Here is a 20,972-nt window from a genome sequence, read left to right on the forward strand (position 1 = left end):
TTTCTTTTTTGGTTTTTAAATAATAAACTAGCATTTTACCTGCTTTATTAGAGGTTTGATAGATCTTTGTTTTATATTTAAGAATGGTACCTGCAGCTAACTCAGTGATTTCTTTATTGATTTCAAAGCGTATCTTAATGACTTGTCGTAGGTTGGCTGAGTTAGTGTCAGTATAGTAGTGTTGTTCTGCAATACTGAATTTAGAATAAAGATCATTAAGATGTTTTTTCCTGATTTTTTTATTCTTGCCTGAGAGGGCCATATGTGACCACGAAGGGCCGCTTTGAATGCATCCCAATTATTGACAGTGGAGGTATCTTGATCTTGGTTTTCGTTATAGTATTGTTGAATGAAAGTATTGATGGATTGAATAGATTTAGGATCATTTAAAAGAAAGTTGTTAAGTTTCCATCTGGAAGCACCTTTGTTCATATCTGTAAGGGAGAAGGAAGTGATGACTGGAGCGTGGTCAGAAATAATGATATTGGATATCTTGGACTCTATAATGGATCCAGATAGAGTCTTTGTAGCAAAAATATAGTCAATACGTGATCATGTGTTATGTGGGGGGGAATGGAAGGTATAATCCAAATGTGAAGGATGAGATATCCTCAATTAGTCCTGTTTCGCCTAGACATTTTATAAAGGATTTGTGAGTTTTGTTGGGTTTAAATATGCAGCTGGATTTTCAATCCAAAAAAGGGTCAAGAACCTGATTGACATCGCCACACATTATCAAGTTGGTGAAGTCATTTTTCAAATTCATTTGTTTGATATTATTCCAAAAGGAGGGATCTGGTAGTGTAGGTCCACAAATATTGAGAATTGATACTTGTGTCGTGTCAATTTGCAGTTTTACCCAAACCCATCTGCCATTTGTATCTGCATCTTGGGCAAGAATTTTGTAGGGTTGTTTTTTACTAATAAGTATAGCAACACCATTTTTCTTGGATAAAGCTGGACTAGCACCAAACTCCTTCACCCAAAGAGACTTGAGTTTCATTGTTTCTTTGAGGGATAAGTGTGTCTCTTGTAGACAAGCTACTGTTGGTTTAAATGTATTCAAGTGAGATAATACTTTACATCTTTTCATTGGATTCTTGCAACCCTTGATATTCCATGTTATGCATTTAAAGATCATTTAGCTGGAGGAGATTTGATATTCATACACCTTATAGCTATCGTACAGAAATAAGCATATACCATTGTCATTTGATTGAAATTATGTTTACACCAATATTTGTACAGAAGGAAGGAACATTGGGGGTCAGGGAGGGGAGAGAGGGGTTTGATCATACCTTGACGGGTAGTATACCATGACAAATGAATGATTTTAGAGATCAAACAGGACATGGGAAAAGGAGTTAAAGGGAGATATATATGGGGGATAGGAAAGGCCTACCGGGTCGCTAACTAGGAAAAAGCGACTACCTGGGTAAGATGGACCCAAAAGAGCGCCCACCCCACATAGTAAATATCAAAGTAAAATCATAGCATTAGGTAATTAGATACTTATGAGTATAAAAGTCAAGTGATGGAGATCCGGTTTCAAGTAGTAGGTAAAGTTGAGGCGGCCGCTGGAGAAGAGGTGTCCATATTTTCATTTTTGATGGATTGTATGAAGAGCCTTAAATCAGCGGGATCATCAAAGACTGCAGAGCGTCCTTCATATGTAACTTTAAAGGAGCAAAGATGGAACAAGCCATATAGGACATTAAGTTGTTTAAGAGCAGGCCGGAATGCCAATAAGACTTTTCTTCTTTGTGCTGTACTTCTAGCCACATCCTGTGAGATATATAACTTACTGCCATGCCAAATTAGAGATTTACGTTCTTTAACTGTGGAGATAATAAGTTGCAGTTGAGAGTATTCCAAAAGGGAAAATATGAGCGTTCTTGGTGACTGACGAGATGAGGGAGAGACTGAGTGTTAGCCAATCCTATGGGCTCGTTGTATATTAAAAATAGTTTCCAAAGGCAAATGTAGTATGGCCGGTAAGAATTTTTGTAGGAAGACAATGGGTCCGTGCCCTCAGCTCCTTCAGGAAGGCCAGAGATGCGTAGGTTATTGCGCCTACTACGATTTTCCAAATCTTCATTATGCTTTTGAAGTTCTTTAATGGATTTCTCCATTTGTGCTACCTTAGGTGATAAATCTTCAAGCGCGCCAATTCTTTTTTCTACCTCTACTACTCTGTTGTTAACTCCCATCCACCTTTCATCTAGTTGCTGTAACTTAATATTTGTGGTTTCCATGAAGGGCTTGAGTGCCCTGATTTCAGCAAGAATGGCTTCAATAGCTGAGTCTGAGATTCCAATTGGAGGTGGTGCGTCACTTTTGGGTCTTTTCAGAGTAGTTGAGGAGGCGGTAGAGTCTTGGATAGAGGCGCCATTTTTCTGGTTGGCTTTACTTGTTGCCATATTTGAACAAATGTTAACCAATATGATTTGTTATGGCGTCTGATTCTTTATTATTTATGATGGTTAGTAGTATATAATTATTACTTCCATATTGTTCTTCAGGCTTTACTATGAGCTAGAGTGACCAAAAAATTGAAAAACCCAGAATAATAAGGCATATACTACTGGAGATAGAAATAGATATGTTGATTAGAGCTGTTATCCAAAAGGAGAGGTTTGTACCAGTGGAGCTGTAGGAGTACTGCGATGGGTTGCTTGTAAACCAGTCTGTTTGTACCGTATAAGACAGTTGCAGCAATAATGTATGGCAATGGTATGAAATTTAACAGGAGAGAAGAGATTATGCAGATGGGAGACTGAATAACGTGTTCAGTATTATACTTTTAATGCTTGGTATACCTTTGAGATGTGACCTGCTAGCCCTTTCACTGTTTTTTTCCTTTTTTTTCTTTTTCCAACTCCTTAATAAGACTAAAGACTTGCGTTGCTACTATTATTCATCCTGTATTTCTTCTTTTCTTTTATATCCAAACAGTCCTCTTGATTTAAGGAAAAAAAAAAGATTCTTTTCCTCTCTTTTCCCCCCTTTCTTTCCTTTTTTATAAACTTTCCGCTTCAGTATTTATTCATGTACAGTTTAAGTAGTGCATTAGAATTGCTTCTTACTGTATTATTTTTTTTTTCCTTTGTTTTCTTTATTTTCCAGCAGATGGCGCACTCGTGTGGAGGAGCGGCACGTCTAGGCCAAGACCAGCATGTCAGCTGATGTTGCACGCCGCTCCTCTCCTCACGAGGGGCGGTTCGCGTGTCCATGTGCGTCCGATGCGGAAGCCTGTATGAACAGCTGACAGCGTGTGAAGCTTTCCAGCATGCCAGAGCCGCGGAAGAAGACGACGAGTGAAGGCGGGATGTCGGCAGCGCTCGGTAGGAAGATTAAGGTAAGTTTTAATATATTATATAAAACCTAAATGCATTATTAATTTTGATGTGGGGTGGTGCCGGTCTCTCAGGCAGCCATCTTGCCTCGCCGCCATGCCACGCCCCCGGTGCCGTCCATTTTATTGTCAAGGACACAACCATCAAACAGAACATCCACAAAGAACGAATTCCCTTAGTTGTGTTCAAAATGTCATCAGCTAACAAGCCTACTGTACATCAGAGCGGCATTCATTTTAAAATATTCACTTTATTTTGACCACATAACATCCCTGGGGTCCAGCTGTTTGAGACATATGAGGCATTGTCTATTGTTTCCCCATTAGATGTTTTATTGTCATGCACCAGCTGTCATGGCGCCTGCACATGCATGCTTTGTATACAATGCACATGGGTGCCTTTGGTACATTCATGTATCGCAACTCATTGCATAAGTGTTTGCCCACTGAGAGTTAGAACACTCTCCTGGGAGTGAGAATCTGCAGGATGTGCCAGTTCAATCCTCCCCACCAATGATCTTATATCTTAATTATCCTCCCCCTATTTTAAAATATAACAATTATGAGTGCCCCAATTATCAATGGACAAACCAGGGTGTATTATTTTGTTTGGTATGTTTACATGTACTTTATGTGACAAAAAGGAGTCCGTTGTACGGCAAAACAAATTATCTTTCTACTGGCCCCGGCACATTAACATGTTTTTCGTTCTGCCCTAACCCTACCACGTGCTCGGCAGTAGCACCTGCCCAGAATTATCATTTCCAGATGCTGCCCATCTGTGACTCCTCCAACGGCAACCATCATGGGTTCCACTTGCATTGCATACCCAATAGAAACAGAATGGGTGCCCTGAGAGGTGTTAATCCATGCCTCCAGGTTAAACCCAACAATTACCAAAGCATGAAATCACTGAAAAAAGAACATTATTGGTATGATAGCACTTTCTTTCTAGTTCAGCTAATATCCCTTTACTTTGCTGGGGAATTAAATTTTCTTATCTAGCAAAGCTCCTGTGGTAGGGGCTGACCAAATATTTATATCAGTGAAGAGAAGAGAATTTAATGTTCTGGACTAAGAAAAAAAACATTGTATCAGTCCAGATCTACATTAAGTATATTGCTCTCAAATTATCAATTCTCTCCGGTTACAATGAAAAGCTACATATTTCATGCGTATAAAACTCGGGCAAGGCTGCTATTTCATGATGAAAATATAAATATTTGGCACAACCTGGCTTTGATAACACTCACTTTGGGGAAGGCCTTCCTTGGAGTGCTGTAGCGGAAAGCTCAGTTAAGTGTAGTTAACTTCTATGCACTCACCTATTTCTCCTAATGACGGGAACAGGCCTCTTGCTGTGATGCAACTGTCTTTTGAGATCCTGCTTCTTCAAGAAGGTCAGTCTGAGTAGGTGACTAACAAGTTGGCCTTCATTCTGAGTATGGCATTCTGCAAATAAGGGTGCTGGTAGCAATGTACCGCCATACTACGAGAATGCCGGTAGGGGCCACGGATCCCCCGGCAGGCTGGACCTGCTGGGTTATCAGGCCCCTAACGTCATGTTTTTAGCTAGCAACCGTTACCACCGCCACTTGTGATATCCGATATCAGGCGGCGGTAATGGTGTTACAGGATTACTAGGAACCCGCCACCTACCGGTGGGTTTCAATGGCAACCCAGTAATGAGACCCAATATTGCATGCTAAGCTATGCTCTTAAATGTAGAGCTAAGATGCCTCATTGGCCAGAAATTCCTTATGTTACCCTTGGATTGGTGATATTCGATGTTCTCTTATTGGCAGAGGTGGCAGAGCATAAGAGTTGGAAAAATCTGCAAAATGCAAATGGCAGGCACATTTGTAAAGGTGACTCGTACAAGAATAGTGGAGCATGTCGATCTCTTTGGGTACGTTTCCATGCTATGCCTTTAACAGAGAAGGTCATGTACTTGAAATTATACGTTTCACAGGTTGGTAACCTGACGACATTCAAAAGGGCCAGCTACTATAGAAACAGGAATCGTATTCATTCTATGAAATGGTTTAGAGTTGCATAAGGAAATGAGCCTTCTGAAACAATTTAATTTGATGATGTACAGTCTTGACTATTGCAATCTAGTCCCATATGAAGGGTAGCTGTGGGTGAAACAGAATACCCACAGTCCTTAATTAGATCATTGGGTGGTGGGCAGAAAAATCACATGGACAGGCTATGGCAATGTTCCCATGGGGTGGACTGGTCTATATGGAACTCTGGAGATGTCCTGGTGGGGATCTGCACCCTGGGCCTATTTTGTTTGTTAGCCTACTTTATTTCCAAATGTTCTCATAGGAAAAGGATTGAGCTTGCTGAAAACATGTAATATGGGGCCACTTTGAACATTATTTGCAGGGCCTTTTTTTGATTCAAGTCCACTCCTGTATGTGCCAAATAGTGTAGTGCCTCATTGCAAAGGGAAATATGTGTGAACGTTTCTCATAACACTGGAACATTTTAATGCTAATATACCAGCATGTGCTTGCAAGAAGAGTAGTTTAATCAAATGTGTCATCACAGGTTTCAAGCATTCTTAGCGGAGTGCTGAATGCAATTGTTTTCTGCTCTGTAATCAATGCACATTGTTGTGTTCTTACTAAATCACGTCTACCTCCCAGCAGATGTTTCGGTGCTCTTCAGTAAAGCACAGAGCTCAAACCAACCTTCACCATGGGTTCGACATCCTCTTTGCAGCCTTATCACTATGGAGCCCATTTTTGAGTCCCTGCGCAAATCGGTGGCGGGGACCTGTGCGCGTACGCTTTGGTGTGCACAGGTCCTCGCCTGCAAATTTTTCTTAATTGAATGCCAGAGCACAAAGGTGCAGTGCAAAAGGTGCCATACAAGCATGTGCGCCGCATTTTGACGTGCGCATTTGCACTCCAAGGGGCAAATGAGTAAACGCGACCTACCATGCATAGGAAGCATTTAAATGTAAACGCTGCCTGCCATGCATTTACAATAGATCCCTATGGAGTCTGGCTGCATTATGCTGGCGCATAAAGCGTGTGGGCTTCATTGGGATCCCCAGCATTTGGACTGACATGAAAATGCTTCTCACGCAAATGCTGGGCCATTTGTATGGCAGGGAAGATGGGAGGCAGCAGAAACACAAGCTGTTTTCCACCTCTCCTCTTCGCCATAAAATGCATGAAAATGAGGCGGGACATTAATGCAAGGCTCCTATGGGCCTAATTATGGTGTTGGTGCTATGTTTCTCGGGATAACCCCATGACGTTATTACCATTGTGGCCTGAGGTAATCAGGGGTGCATCTACTCATTATGACATAACATGTACTAGGGCAGTAACATCATACCTGACATGCTTAATTTTCTACCTACTACATGCTTTAAAAATAATATTCGAACTACTACTTGCTGTAAACATATTGCTGCTCGTAGCGTTTCTTGTTAGTCCATCTATGTCCAAATGAATGCCCCCTCCTGTTTATTGGACGGAATTTAATGTTCAGACTCCAAATGGGGCACTGTGAGTGCTTCTGATTACTCACTTAACTCATTAATCATCGTGTAGTGGTATCTTTCTAGGCCGTCAGGGCTGCTTTATGCCTGACTACTAGGTTGTTGGATGCCTCAACGCGGTGCACGCATTCTTATAACCTCCATGCTCTTACCATCTCTCTTCTCTCACCTCCTACCGCTCTTCTCCCCACGCCAGGGCCCATGGACTTTTCCTCTTTTTGTTATGCTTCCTCACTCCCTCATACTGGCTCCTCCTTGCTTGTCCCCTCTGTCTTCACACTCTTCTCTCCACATTGTCCTGTCATTTCTACTTTATTTCCTCTCATATACTTAGTCTGTCGTCTCTAGCCTTCCTCTCTTACACCATCCTCTATCACCACTTTACTCCCCACACTCATCCCTCCTGTCCCCATTTTGTCTTCTTACTTTCTATCTCATTCAGACAACGTATGCGCACCATACAAGCACATATCACAAATGTGCACCATACCACGAACACACTGTGCATTCCACAACATAACACGCATACTACATACCGTTCCATCCCTCCCTGTCTCATTCACCTGAAATCACCCCTTCCCATATCTCTCACCCAAAGTCCGGTATCCTCACATCCTCTCTCAGGCCTCATTATGAGGTATGGGTAGAGGGATAACAGGGCCGGTAGAGATGCCGGCCCCATTATCCCTCTACCACCCCATTACGAGTTCTCCTCGTGGGACCCGCTAAGGATGCCTGGTTTTACCAGACGTCCTTAGCGGGTCCCGCGAGCAGACCAGGATGCAAACAACAGGCCCATCATTAACAGGCCCGTTGTTTGCATCCTCCCCATTCCCATTGAGCCCTATGGGGGCTCGAATGGGAATGGGGATGTACCGGGTCCGGGTTCCCGGGAAGGGGAATTACCGGGCCCTCCAAGGTCAGAATGGCCCGGTACTTCCCAATTCTGGGAAACCCGAACCCGGTGCCCGGTATGGGGGTAGCCATGTCGCTATTAGCGGCATGGCTACCGCCATAGTTCTAATGAGGCCCTTTGTCCCTCGGATGTCTCTTTTAACAGACTAGCTTTGTGAGATGAGATCCTGAGTAGTCAGGTCCCTACACTCCTTCCAGCTATTGTCTCTAACCCATGAGCGTTGCTGTCCCTTTTAACTTCTCATAAAACCACTAATTCCTTTTCACTACTTAATGCCTCGTAATGCCGTCAACGCCTTATAAACTATGAATGCCTCACTATGCCTTCATGTCTGCCCCTTAAGATCTTGCATGATTTTGATGCTTTTCATGCATTGTAAATACTTTCGTTTTGATATGATGTGATATGATATGGCATTTATAATGCGTTTATACACAAGAGTTTCAAGGCGCGACGATGCAAGGGAGGGGGAACAGAGGGAAGACAGAGACAACGATCTTACTAGGGCAGGTGACATTGAGATTGTGAAAGTGCAGGGGAGGGGGAAGGGGAAAAGTGTGAGGGGAAAGGGCAGGCAGTGCAGTACATAGGATAAACAGTAACATTAATAAAAACAATAAATAAGCAGTGTGGCCAGCTGGTGGTAGTGCAAGGGTAAATCCTGCTGCAGTCTCTACTACGCCTGTCCCCTCCCAGGCCCTCTGCATAGCCCTGGCTTCTCATTTCATCTCTAAAACTCAGGCGATCCTGTCCTCTTTCTCTTCCTCTCCTCCTCCTACCTCTACTCCCCTCTCTTCCTCTGGCCCTTCTGTGGCTAACTCTCCTCTCTCCATCTATGCCTTTCCACTGTTCTCCCCAGATGAGGTTTCTAGACAAGTCTGATCTATGAAAGTCTCGTCAAAACAGGTTCTCCACTGTTCCTCTAAAACCATCAAAGAGCACATTGACACCCTGGCTCCTGCTTTGACTGACTTCTGCAGCCACTCCTTCACCACTTGAGTCTCCACTTCCCCCCTGAAGCACTCCCTTGTGCACCCTCTTCTTAAGAAACCCTCAGCCGACCCCTCATGCCCTGCTAACTACCGCCCAATCTCCATCACTCCTTTCCTGGGCAAACTCCTGGAAAAGCTGGCCATCTCCCAGCTTAATCTTCAAACTGAATTGGTTGGTTGTCTCATCTCCATGGCCATCAGTCTGGCTTCAGAGCTGCCAGAAGCACGGAAACTGCTCTCCTGAACATCCGTGCTCTCCAACCTTGACTCAATACCCCTTTTGTCCTCATCTTACTTGATCTCTCTTCTTCCTTTCACACGGTCAACAATACCATACTGCTCAACCGTCTCCGTGATAACCTGGGTATCACCAATCAGGCCCTGGATTGGCTGACATCTTTCCCCTCTGATTGACCCTCCCAGGTCCAACTTGGGTCCTTCCTCTCCTCGTTCTCTATCTCTACCTGTGGTGTTCCCCAGCGGTCGAACATCTGTCCCTGGCTGTTCAACCAATACCTTGCACTTCTTGCCCACCGCATTGCTGCTCTCTGCCCCAACTTTCAGTGCTATGTGGATGACAGCTCATTTACAGGCACCCTTCAGTCACCTCTTCTTCTTCTCTCATCTCTGACTGTCTGTCTGTTATCCAGGAGTGGTGTGCCGCCAATGATCTCTGCCTTAATGCCAGTAAGACTGAGATTCTCCTCATCGGCACACCTGCTCCCTACTTTCCTGTCACTCTCTGGCTGGCCTCTCTTAGCCCTCTTCTTGCTCACACCTTTGAGGCTAGAAACCTCATGGTCATCTTCAACTCCATACACTACTTCTCTCCTCACATCTCTGACGTCTCTAAAAAGTCACACTACCAGCTGCACCTCCTTAGAGGTATTCTACCTTTCCTCTCCTTCCCCTGGAAGCTCACTGTCTCCAGAGCTCTAGTTCTCTATAGGCTGGACTACTGCAACAGCCTCTTTCTAAACCTGCTTGCCTCTACTCTCCGCCCTCTGCAACTCATCAAAAACAGGCCTGCGAGACTTATCCTTGGCCTCAAGCCCAGGGATCATATCTCTCCAGGACTGAAATCTCTGCACTGGCTCCCAGTGGCTGTGGGCATAAAGTTCAAAACCCTCTGCATTATCCACAAGACCTTCTGCGGCCGAGGGCCTCAATACCTCCAACTGTCTCTTCCTAAATATATTCCTTCTCGAGCTCATCGCTCATGCACCTCCAACTCCCTCAGGGTCAGTCGCATCTCCAAGCAACAAGTTGGTGCTAAATCTCTTTCTTCGGCTGGGGCCTCCCTCTGGAACAGCCACCCTGCCTCCCTGAAACTTGAGGAGAACCATCTCTGGTTCCAGACGCACCTCAAGACCTTGCTCTTTGCTTCTGCTTTCTCTCCTCCTCTCTCCTGCTGAATTCCTGACTGAAACTGCACTGGTCACCTAGCTACCCTCTGATCTCGAGCCCAGGTCCACCTCCCACCGTCAGCTGCACACCTGCACTGCCTCCCGGGAAACCCCTGCACTTGGGGGCTGTTTCTGTATATCTTGTAGATAGACAAGGTAGACGTGCATATCCATCTATAATGTTTATATGAAATAATTAAGCTTTACAGACCTAGCCAAAGAGGTACCAATAGTTACTGGCCCCAAAGACTGTGTTAAAGAGAACGAGCGCAGCAAGGGCGTTTAATAAGGTTTACTGGACCATAACTCCTGGTACCGCCTAAGTGGTCTGGTCTTCAAAGCTATTATATCTCTTTTTGTGGGGTGAAAAGCTATTATGTCTCTTTTTGTGGGGTCAAAGGGAGGTCTAAACAAACCATTAAAAAGACAAACTGTCTTGAGCGGTTGCTGTGAACTAGTAAGTTTCCAGCAACCATGGACTAGCATAATGAGGAGGAAGGGGCAGGGCTTAGAAATCAGCTGTGCTTTATCTACCAGGTGCAGCCCAGTGAAGACTGCAGTAGCATGGGGTCAGACGGGTGCTCCACCTAACAAGGTAAGTAGCAGGGTTGGGTGCTTTCAGTGCCCATGCCTCGCCTGTCAAGGAGAAGAGTGGGGCTGGCAGGGAATTACCATTCCCATCCCAAGAGGGCAAGGAGCTCAGAGCTCAGGGGGAAGATGAATTCAGTGCCGGTTTGTCAGGTGCGACACAGCAAGTAGGAGAGAGGCTCCTATGAAGAGAGGGTGTTGCCACGATGAGAGCCATGCAGCATTGGGAGCATGGCTGTCAGCGCAGCGCTCCCATGATTAGAGGGCGTGGCGCTCTGAGAGCCTTGGACCATTGCCAGCGTGGTGCTTCTGAGATGAGAGGGATCTCCCCGCTCTGAGGCAAGCTGCCAGAGCAGAGATCCCGGAGGAGTGGCAAGTCTACTCTCAATGACCAATGTTCAGGCTATAATGACTTTCTGAGCCATACCGGTTCATATTGTCTGCACATTTGCCAATGGGGAAGTGCCATGTCACTCCCCTGGGACATAATATGTGCTATGCAATGCTAAACCATGGCCCCCTAGAAATCTCAGACTCAGGCTGCACTCTGAAAGTCCCTATCAATAATGTTTGACCACACTATAATTGACTCATCAGAGTAACAATGTTGGGAGACGAGAAATCCTTGTGCTCACCTGTACCGTATCATAGAGAGCATGGTGTTGACAGTAAAAACATAGTTTATTTTAAATACCTTCAATTTTTAAAATATCAACTAATTATGAGATGGGATCACACTGCTGTTTAGAGCATAACATACATAGTGCTGCATGGGATCAAAAACACACATGCCTGAATGCTGTACTTAATATCGCACTTTCCATGCATGCCGTGCATCCAACAACCACTGACACTTAGGCTGGCATTTCAAATACCACATTTTTTCCCATTACCACCTATTTATAATGCAGCCCCCTGAGCAGAAGACTGCCCAAAAAGCAACCACATTTTTATTCTGGATGTGATGTGTGATTTCTAGAATTACATTTTGTGTGGCATGCATTTAAAAAAAAATACAACTTAACCTCATTGAAAGACACCCAACGCAGTAGCATCACACACATCCGAGTAGGGCAGCTCCACTAATCATGGTGTGTTCTCGCCACTTCGTATAATTTTTAGTCAATGAGAAAATGAAAACTGGACACATAGGCCGGAAAGACGCCGTTAGCCCTCTTTGGTGCAGAGCCAATGATAAGAAAGGCCCCTGCATTTCACATGCATTTCACATCCCGATCTCCCAAAGTAAAACTCCAATGTAATTAAATATTATCAAAAGGGGTTACACTGCGGATAAACGCATTGCATTATCTCCAGCGTGCAGACCTCCACTTCATTACATCCTGCATGATTCGATTCCCTTCCGCCATGATGGCATTAGAAAAAGTAACAGGATTGTAAGCGAGAATCCATTCCCTCACTGCCAGCACCACACTTGTTCTGCAGAACAACATCTGCACGGAGGCCATGTGTTCTTTTAGTGCTGTTCACATGGCAAACAATACATTTGTAGAGCATTGGGACTATTCATTGTCAATTTAATGGGATCTGTCGATTGTCTGTATGAATTATAATAACTGCACACATTTGGGTCAATTATGGGATCGGCGGTTTCCTAAAAAGAATACAAGATGCGGTTACTGGCATTACCGCGTCCTACCATTGAGTGGCCAACAAATACACTAAAACAATGAAGTACATTTTACAAATACCGTCAATTTAATATTACACGCCCCGCGGTAGTAGCCGTGTTGTTATGGATAAGTTGCGAAACTCATAGGAAGACCAATCTTTTGGCGACTTATAACTTTCCTCCCCCTGGACCAATCCTTACTAACCTTTGCAAAAAAAGTATATGGCCCTCATCATTTTTTTGGGGAAAGTTCGGAGAGGTTTCGTGGAGGGTGGCTAAAGTTTTTCCATAGACTGAATGGGCAAACATTTTGCGCACGCCTACAGGCTGAACGGCTGGATGGATTTTAATCAAATTTGCGGCAGGAGATGGGGCTTGGTTCCAAAAGCGTGCTTTTGTGTGTTTGTTGGAAATCCGACCAGTAGTTTTGTTGCAAAGAACTCAAATGTACGTCTCCAAAAATTTGTGATATCTGGCTCTGCTCCTCGGACCCATTTCCCTGTTCGCTCCGCGGACCAAAGTCTCATTGGCATGCAGTACGCTGTGATGTCAAAGAATATTGGATGCGGATGGTGGTTGGCTGGAGGGAAGCGTGCTGTGCATCTACGTTTTTGGGAGACGCTGCCATGGTGTATCAGAGGACAGTGCAGCGGCAAAAGGGCCTGGCAAACAGACTTTACGCATGTGGTGGTGGAAAGAAGGGATGGAAAGGGTGGGGGAGTGAGAAGTACTACATCGGAGATATGTCATTAGGTGGTAAGGCTACAGCCTTCTCCCTGCATGGGTGGAGGCCTTGCACCAAGCAACTATGTGCCATGGGTTCAAATAGGTTTGCCATTGTTGCCTTCTGTGTGGTTCGTCAGAATTGCATACCTTGTTGCTTCCATGGGTGTGGTGATTGTTAGCACATCCTACAGTGTATACTCCATGTCTCCAGCTAATGGAGTGAACAGTTGTGCAGTGTGTGCACTGGGTACAGTGTTGGAATACTGTCACTATAGAATCTAAGAGCCAAGGTCTAGACCACACCCGCCACAGCAATGCAGTTCAATGCAGTTTTGACTCTGCAAATCTCAGAGGGTGGAGACATTCAAGGAATGGTTGTGGAGCACATTTTAGACTTGATAGAGCACCAGAAGTGAGCTGACATACATATATTGTTGGTTACATGGGTGTGGTCATTGTTAGAATATCCTACAGTTTCCCGTGTATGGCTGGAGATGGTGCAGTGACAAATCAACAACCCCTACAATGTTTGCATGTAAAAGAATTAGGTCAGGTAATTTGGCACAGTCCAGGATTACTTCCTGGATGTTGGCATTGCAGGGATTCCCTGTAGAAGTAAAATATGGTCAAAATAAAAATAGCCCAGTTGCTCAAGGGCTGGCGGATCTACATGATTGTGCAGCTAAATGCATGTCTGATGAAACAGAAATAGAAACCAATTTGAATGTGTCTGAACAATCCCCACACAAAGCTTTCAATGAAGAGGTGTGTGGAGATTTACCAACAGCATATGTTGATTGGTGCACTTATCATGTGGAAATAATGAAGAAAAACAACTTGTGGCAGGGATAGAAATATGTATTTTAAATGTGACAGCATACCAAGAGCAAGCCTGCTAACTGGAGCTAGTAGTAGCCAAGTAGCAGAGCTGGCTTCCATATATAAGGCAATTGCTACCGCAGTTGAAAATAAATTTAAAGAGATATTTTTAGTGACTAATTCTGATTATGAGCGAAATAGTTTTGTAGAGGATTTACCTGGCTGGAAGGTAAGAGGTATACTCACATATAGTAACAAACCCGTTAAACATGGTAAGATGATGCAAGCCATAGACAAACTAGTATCAGAAAATGATTTAATAGTACACTGGAGAAAAATCTGTGGCCATTTAAAGGTGCCAGGGGAGGACAAGGAGGGAAATGGCAAAGCAGATCAGTTGACCAAAATTGCTGCAGTAATGGGAGAATTGTTTCCTATTGAACACCGACTTTGTGAAATACAGGTAGTTGCGATTACACACGCTAAATCTCCAAAAGAAATCCAACAACCTGTCGTTCAATGGAGTTATGATACCCCAGATGAGGACTTGATCAATGTGCAAAAAGAAGATCCAATTTTAGGCCTATTTTACAATAATTTGGTAGATGCAGAACAAAATCCTCTGTCTGAAACGATTGCAAAGGAAAAGAAGAATTGAGGGTGCTATTAAAGAACAAAAAGAGAATTTGCTTGCAAGATGATTTGATGATTGAGGAGTCTGTAACAGGTCAAATTCAGTGGGTGGTGCCTTTGTCATTTCGGGGACTGATGCTACATCATGCGCATCATGCGCAGCACACAATAACTGCAGAACACAGGGGTTCACAAAAACTTTGGAAATATTGAAGGATTATGCTTACTGGCCACATATGTCCCATGATGTTGAAATATACACCAGAGGGTGTCTGGTAAGTGCACAATTTCAGCCTGCTTCACCTATGCATAGGTCTCCATTAATGAAAATAGGTTTGACCCTTTCATGGTCAGATTAACAAATCGGCTATGTTGGGCATGTAAAAAGATCAGCTAGGGAAAATAAATACTGAAGCTCTAACAGAGAGGGAAACCAACTCCGTCGGGGCCAGAACAGAGCTACCAACAACACAGACACCCTGGACACGCTGATGCGCTGAACCACCCGGAGACCCTGAGGCCACTGCACTGAGAGTATGTCCACCCCCAATCCCCTTTGGCCGGAAACCAAGAGCAGAAGAGGGGAACCTTTGCCGAGGCTGGAGACACAAACAGATCTAGAACAGGGGTCTAAAATCTGACACACATCTCTGCAAAGACCCGGTCCGACAGAACCAGTTCCGCAGAGAAGGGAAACCAGCAGCTGAGAAGGTCTGCTTGAACATTGTCCACCCCCCTGACATGTGAGGCCACCAGGGACACCAGATTAGATTCCCCCCAGGAACCAATCTGAGTTGCCAGAGCATTCAAGGAGTGGCCGGAACCCCCCTGGCGGTTGACATATTCCAAGGCCATCGTATTGTCCGTCCGGACCAAAACCTGCCCGGCCTGGCAGAAACACCTTGAAGTACACCAGAGCCCAGAGAATGGCACACAACTCTCGCCAAATGGATGATCAACAGCACTCCTCTGGACCCCACAACCCCTGAGCTGAGAGGACCCCCAACGTTGCCCCCCAACCCCTTTCACTGGCATCAGTAGTAAGAGTGGTCACAGGAGGAAGGACAAGGCACATCCTGGCCTTGAGATTCGGAACCCTCAACCACCACAGCAGGGAGTCCCGCAGCACTGGGGACACCGGAATCAAAGCCTCATAAGCTTGAGACGTCGGGAGCCAATGGGAGAGAAGATAAGACACCAGAGGACGTAAATGAAGACAGACCCGAGGAACCAGAAACACACAAGATACCGTGTGCCTGTGCAACTTGAGCAATAGGCGAGCCGAGATATACTGCCTCCTGAGAACCCTGCCCAGAACAGCCAGCAAGTGATGGACCCTCTCCTGGGACAAGAAAACCCTCCTCATCCTGGTGCAAATATGTGCCCCGATGAAAACCAGATCCTGAGAAGGCTCCGCTGAGACTTCTGCCAGTTCACCAGAAATGCCCAGTCCTGTAACGCCTGGCAGACCAATTGGAGATGAGTCAGGACAATCTCCCGGCAGGACGCCTTGATCAACCAATCATCCAGGTATGGAAAACTCTGAATACCCCTCAGATGCAAATGCCCACCAGGGGAGCCACCAGCTTGGTGAAGACTCTGGGGGCTGATCGCAACCCGAAAAGGAGCACTCTGAATTGAAAATGCTGGGAGCCAACTGCAAACCTGAAGAACTTCATGTGCCTGGGGCGGAGAGCCAAGAGGTAATACACATTCCTAGAGATCCATAGATGCCATCCAATCGCCCCTGAACAACAATGGGAGAATGTTCTGCAAAGTCTCCATTTTGAAGTGTTCCTTCTGGACGAACCAGTTCAGAGCCTTGAAGTCCAGTATTAGGCGATCCTTCCCCGAAGGTTTGTGAACCAGGAACTCCTGTGAGTAGAACCCCTGACACTGAACAGGGAGAGGAACGGGCATTATGTCTGCCTTCAACAACAATTCGGAGAACGCGTTTTCCATGGCCAACCTCTTGGCTCGAAACCTGGGAACCACAAAACACTTGATAACCCTTCCGAACTGTGTCCAGAACCCATCAATCGGAGCACCACCGGTCCCATAGCGGAAAACACTGCCTGAGCCACCCGCCTGCCGGCATTTCCAAACCATCAGGACTTCTTTACCGGACCAGGACGAGAGGAGTGTGGAGGGCCCCATCCCTCCCTTGATCTCTGAAAAGAACGAGATGAGGAGCAAGGGAAAACCTTGCTGGGCACAGCACCAGCCCAAGAGGAGGACTTCTTGACCGCTGAAACAGGCTTGCGCTGCAATTTGTCTGCATGTTTGTCAGCCCTAAACACTTTATGCACTTTATCGTCAAGTGAATCCCCAAAAGTTTGGACCCATCAAAAGGAAGTTTCAGGGCAGCCACCTTATGCGATCCTTCTGTCTTCCAATCCTGCAGATGCACATGCCTCCGGGCAGACACACCAGCCCCCATGGCCATGGCCGAGCCATGCACTCCATCAAAAGCCAGGTCCGACAACAGTTCAATCTGTCTCTGCATTTAAGAAAGCAAAGGGGCACAATCAGAACCCCCAACAAAAGCCTTTTTCAATTTCCTGAACCTATGGAGCAGTTCCAGCCATGTAGGAACCATAGATATTTGCCCTAAGGGCCAGATGAGCCCCTGCATGAAACCTCTTAAGGCCGGAATTAACCCTGTGGTCCACCAGGTCCTGGACAGCCACTTCCTTGGCTGACAAAGAGGAGCGACACACCAAGCTGGGAAGGATATTTTCACCCTCAACTGGATCAGACAGTAAAGTCTCATCCCCTTTCAATGGGTAAAGTTTGGACATAAAGCGGGGCATCCCAATCTTCTCAGGGTCTCGCCATTCCCGAAGGATTGCATTCCCGATATCAGGGACCAATAGCAAACCCCTCCTAGGTGTATGTCTACACTGGCGAATAGAAGGGTCAGCCCCCTCCACTACCAGGAGCTCTGACAACCCCATGCAGCCCAAAACTTGAGCAAGCACCTCCTCTACACCTTCCCTGTCCAGATATTTCCCCTCTGCATCAGCCATTGAGGAACAGGAAGAGGCCGAGGACTCAGCACCAGAAGAAGAGGATGGAGAGGAAGACAGACGCCAGCACTTTTGTCCATGCACACGGCTGTGACCCCCTCTGTGATGTTTAAGCAGATTTTTCAACTCCTTTCTGGACAGGGAAAAACTTTTGTCTTCGTCTTACTACTCCTGTACAACTCAGAGGAAGACGAACAAGGGGAAAGAACAAGATGCCTGCGTTTTGCAGAATGTTTACCCATTGCTAGAATTCTGTCAAAAGAAGACCAAAGAAATCCTGTTACACCACTGTAGTCCTCTGTACTGTTGGAACATAGACAACAAACAGAAAACTCTAGCCGCCATTTAAACGAGGCCAGAAAACATAACCAATCAGAAACCCCAAACAGTCAGTTTCCTTGGAAACCCACTCCTCGCCACTGGAGGCGGAGCCCACCCACCTCCAGTGCAACGTCAGGTGAATACTACAAAGATTCAGAAGCTGCCAGGGAGGCACGGCCTCACCGGTCGACAAACAGAAAATACATTTAAACATGCTCTCCCTGGTGGGCCCATGCTCCACCCCATCGAGTATTGGGATCCCCCCATTTCCCCTGCACCCTGCACCTTGCCACACCCCGTGCCTGTTGGACCTGGGACGTGATGCCCTGCACCGGCCTACAGCCCCGCCAAAAAACTGGACAAGACAATCCAGCTCAACCAGGCCCAGAGCTCCTCAGGGAGCCAGCGAGCACTGCCGCACCTGCTGGAGCCAAATGCCCACCACACAGCCCCACCAGGGGGCAAGAAATCGTTATTCCCCGGCGAATCGCACCCGGAAAAAAAAGTCGAACCTGCCGGAGGCAAGAAAAATTAAACTGGATGACGTAGTTGGAGGGGGGGAGTTATAGGGGATAGTAAAAATAAAAGAAGGTCCTGTGTCGAGGCAGAGGCCTCATGAGGTAAGTACTGGGATGAGGAAGAGTGGATGTGGAGGTAATGAGAATGCACTCATATGGACTTGCAAGTCTTTCGTTTGTGGCCATACACGCGCACTTCTAATTGGAGGCTTTTAGTGAAACACTTGTGTATAGGCACGTTATAAATGCCATATCATATCATATCATTGCTGGTAACCTCAAAAGTGCATTATGGGAATATGCAGTGTGGGCTCCACAGTGAGTGTCCTAATTAAATGCAGTTCAGTGGCAAATGTTACCTCTGCAGTTACCCCGCAGTCCCCTATATCTTTGTAACACAAGTGCAGAATATGTTGTCACAATCAGCGTAGCTTCTTCCATTTGATTTGGGAAAGGGGTACTGGATATTGCGGGCATCTCCATCGGCTCTGGGTTTGTCGTGAAGCATCTCTTTCAGAAGAAGCATTCCAAAAGTGTTATATGCTCTCTAATGTGCTGTGGGGAGACATATTCAAACTCACTGAACGCAGGATGCTAATTTCCAGGAAGAAAAACATATTTTAACAAACACAGAGACTATATGCGGTTGAATGTGCAGGATAACTACCAAAATACTTTTATTTATGCATGTGGCCAGGGGCCCTCTGCTTATCTTGATTTCTGAATTCATCTGTTTTTCTTTGCTATATAAACGTAGACCTACGTGGAATATTTTCCAGATCCAGTCCCTTACTAAAGCATGATGTTTTTCCGACATAGCGCCCAATTCACAAGCATGCCATTGAAAACATCTGTGTGAATGTATTTGCATGTGAGCACCGCAAAGATTATCCAGCCATCTCCAAATTTGCTCCAGTTTCATACTTCGCAATCAGGTACTAGGGGGCAGGTGAAAACAGAGACGAACATCCACATTTCCTGCTTTGCTCCTGGCCAGATCCATATGGAAAGTTTTAAATCGCACAACATACTGAATGTTAAGTTGATAGACTTGAGACCAATAGGGTGAAGCATCTAATAATCCTGTGGTATCCTGGGTGAAGCAATTTCCACCTAAGCACACATCTAGAGGCAAAGCATGCATTGCTTTTTGACAAGGGTAGTGAAGCAGCAGGGCTCACTCAGAAAATCTTTGATTCTGCAGACATATGGGTTTGACATTCAGGTGTGTGTGGGAGTATGAAGAACATATGTGTGTCCTTGACCATTTGCTCGTACACCAACAATGTTTGTGTACAGATGTGTTATATCCTTAGAGCGTTAAACATGTTATCAATATTCTTCAGTCTGCAGGAGCTAGTAAGAGAGTTTGAAAAAATCACATAGAGTGTGAATACGGTTAGGGTCAAGAAACGCCCTGAAGAAGACCTCATTGGAAGGTCAAAACACGTGTTGGCATACTACCAGCATACTACCATTAAAAATGACTAACACTTAGTTGTGTTGATAAAATATTTAATGCTCAAATGATATAACACATTTGTTAAAAAATGTGTTTGTGTATGTGCAAATGGTGAAGGACACACCTATGTTTTTTGTATCTCTGTTCAGTGGCTTGGGGCTCTAGTCACGTGTTGGTGACCAATGCGGCCATACGCCATCTAAGTTAACAATATTTAAATTCCAAATAGGTCCCAGCTCGGTGGGTTAGAGCCTAACACTTAGTGACATACTTGTGTGTTTGTGTATACTTGTTTATATGATTGTATAGATGTGAATATTTGGATGTATACGAATTGTTCGTTTGACAATTGCTCGAATTACAATTGACCTTTTCACAATTGACCGAATTGTGAAGTTGTGAAGGTCAATTGTAACATATATGCGGGGGAAACCCCCCGCAACCCCCCACCCAACCCAAACCTGCCCAAACCCTTTCACATATATATATATATATATATATATATATATATATATATATATATATATATATATATATATATATATATATATATATATATATATGGTCAATTGTGAAAAGGTCAATTGTGACCCTTTAAATTCGGTCAATTGTGCATTCGAACAATTGCAAACGAACAATTCGGGTAATACCGAATAAATATTTGCTTATATGGGAATGAAAATCTTGATCTTGATCTTGCGATTTCTGTTTTGAATTAATTAGGACCTGTGTAGCATGTTGAATACCACTTTCTAAGCCTCTTTAAACAGTGTATGCAAATTGATCATCTTGCAGTGCAATGGTCTGCTTTGTTCTCCTTTTCATTGGTATTAGTATGCATATTATGCATTGCCCGCATTTGCATGGGGGACTGCCCCATGCAAATAAGGAACTCCTCATTGCCCTTGTCTTTGCTCGCTAGTAGATAAGCCACTGTATGGTCCTTAGAAAGAACCTAGAGGTGTAACACATGGAGAGCTCACCACAAGGATACATGTTGTACAGGAGAAAAGAGGCTGCTGGGAGCATTCTGAGGAGATGCACCATGAGA

Source organism: Ambystoma mexicanum, chromosome 6p (assembly GCF_040938575.1).
Source record: "Ambystoma mexicanum isolate Mex_15411 chromosome 6p, UKY_AmexF1_1, whole genome shotgun sequence".
In the NCBI taxonomy this organism is placed as follows: Eukaryota; Metazoa; Chordata; class Amphibia; order Caudata; family Ambystomatidae; genus Ambystoma; species Ambystoma mexicanum.